The sequence below is a fragment of the Leopardus geoffroyi genome, chromosome D1, assembly GCF_018350155.1.
Source record: "Leopardus geoffroyi isolate Oge1 chromosome D1, O.geoffroyi_Oge1_pat1.0, whole genome shotgun sequence".
In the NCBI taxonomy this organism is placed as follows: Eukaryota; Metazoa; Chordata; class Mammalia; order Carnivora; family Felidae; genus Leopardus; species Leopardus geoffroyi.
In genome coordinates, this window is record NC_059329.1 from 19,624,140 (window position 1) to 19,626,971 (window position 2,832).

The following is a 2,832-nucleotide window of genomic DNA, read 5'->3' on the forward strand; positions in this document are numbered from 1 at the left end:
TCTCTCTGCCCCTCCCCTGTTCATGCTCTGCCTCTCTCTGTCTCAAAAATAAATAAACGTTAAAAAAAAAAATTAAAAAAAAAAAAGAATGCCCACTGTTGGGTGATGGGCATTGAGGGGGGCTCCTGTTGGGATGAGCACTGGGTGTTGTATGGAAACCAATTTGACAATAAATTTCATATTAAAAAAAAAAGTATGCCCACTGTTAATTGTGATTTAGTATTTGACATCGTTCTAGCATAGAGATGAGCAAATTTTTTCAGTAAAAGTTTGGACAGTATTTAAGGCTTCTCAGGCCAGATTGGTTCTGTCAAAACTACTCAGCTCTAGAGAAAAGGCCACAGATAATATGCAAATGAATGGGTGTGGGTGGGATTCTATAGAACTTGACTTACAAACACAGGTGGCAGGCTGGATTTAGCCAACAGGCTATCATTTGATGACCTCTGTTTTAGAGTTTCCAGCCAACACTTATTTAGAAAAAGAAAGTAAAAAGTATAAATATTAGAAAGGAAGAGATAAATTATTTGCAAATTGTACCCTATAAACCTGAAAAGCCCACAAGAATCAACTACAAAACTAGTAAATAAAACTAATGAACAAAAAGGAAATTCAGAAAAACAGATGGGTACCTAATTGGGAGTACAGAAATCCATAGCTGTAATATTGTGATATAATTAAGAAATAGATATTTGAGGGGCACCTGGGTGGCTCAGTCGGTTAAGCGTCCGACTTCGGCTCAAGTCATGATCTTGCAGTCTGTGAGTTCGTGCCCCACATCAGGCTCTGTGCTGACAGCTTAGAGCCTGGAGCCCGCTTCAGATTCTGTGTCTCCCTCTCTCTGCCCCTCCCCTACTTGTGCTCTGTCTCTCTCTCTGTCTCAAAAATAAATAAAAACTAAAAACATTAAAAAAAAAAAAAAAAAAGTAGTAGATATTTGATCTCCGTCTGGGTTCCTGACACAAGAACTTCTAAAACTCTGAGTGATAAGGGTGAGGGGGAGCATCTTTTGTTATTCAAAATAAGCCCCACTCAACCAAACCTGAGTTTATGCTAATGAGGTGACTCTTGATGGGCCCCTAGATAGCTTGAGGGTGGGGGCTGGTTGCCAGAGGAACCAACCATGCGATTATTTGGTTGGAATTGTCAGCCCTAAATTCAAGACAGAGGACCCGGACGGAGATTGAGCTAATCACCAATGGCTGATGACTTAGTCAATCTTGTCTATGTAATGGAACCTCCATAAAAATCCCTAAATGATGAGATTCAAAGGGCTTCCAGATTGGTGAATGCATCAAAATGCTGGCAAGATGTTCCCGCAGAGGGTTTGGGAGCTCCACACCTCCCACACCATGCGCCTTGTCCTATGCACATCTTCATCTTGGTCTTGTCCCACGTACCTGTCCTTTGTCATATCCTTCATAATAAGACAGTAATGGTAAGGGAGCTCTTTTCACCGAGTTCTGTGAGCCATTGCAGAAAATTACTGAACTGGAGGAGGAAGTCATGGGGAAACCCCAATTTATAGCCAGTCAGCCAGAAGTATGAGGGACCCCCCCCCCAGATGTAACTGACATCTGAAGCGAGGACAGACGGGTAGTTAACTCTGAGTAGTTAGCATCAGAATTGACTTGAGGGGCATGTGGGTGGCTCAGCTGGTTGAGCATCCAACTCTTGATTTCAGCTCAGGTCATGATCCCAGGGTCATGGGATCAAGTCCCACATTGGGCTCCACACTGAGTATGGAGCCTGCTTGAGATTCCCTCCCTCTCTCTCCTTCTCCCTCTGCCCCTCTCCCCTGCTTGCACATGCTAACATAACATAACATAACATAACATAACATAACATAAAAATAGACAAAAAATCTTTAAGAATTGATTTGACTCATTCACTCAGTTGGGTCTGGAGAGTTAGAGAATTGGTTTTTGGTGTGGAAAAAACCCACCTATTTGGTTTTAGATGTAAAAGTAGGTCAGATTCACACTCAGAAATACAAACATTAGAAGTTTTGCTGAAGGAGTAGCAATAGAGACCTAAAATACTTGGGAAGCAGAACTCAAATACCCAAGAAACAAGAATTGCATATAACTGAGGATGCAAATTTTAAAATACACCTGAAGAGCACATCATTCTACGCACTTACTTCTGAACGTGCAAAATATGCACATATATAGTACAGTAGCTTTGAAACAGCAAAATATTGCAAACAACCAGTCCAGCAAGAGAGGTGATTAAATTATTATATGCACATCCAACATATTAAGCATCCACCAGCATGAGGAAGCCCTCTGTGCACGGATGTCGGCTGTGCTTTCAAGATATATTGTTAATTAAACGCACATCATGCAAAACACACTTGTAGCCTTCTACTATTTGTCTCAAAAAGTAGGAAGAGGAAATAGATATAAACATACACATACAGGCATTTGCTAAAATGTTTGAGGAACAATACCCAAGAGACGGATAACATTGTTTATGTTATGCAGAAAGGGGACCTGGGTGGCTGGGGGACAGAGGTGGAAAAAGACGCTGCCCCAGATACACGCTTTCTGTGTTTTGATTCTTGAACCACATGAGCGCATTAACCACTCAAAAAGTACATATTGCTTTTAAAATATGGTTTATCCGCTATATAAAAGTCAAATACTTTTCGGGGCACCTGGGTGGTTCAGTCGGTTGAGCGTCGGACTTTAGCTCAGGTCATGATCTTGCAGTTCTCACGAGCCCCGCATCGGGCTCTGTGCTGACAGCTCAGGGCCTGGAGCCTGCTTCGGATTCTGTGACTCCCTCTCTCTGCCCCTCCCCTGCTCACACTCTGTTTCTCTCTCTCCA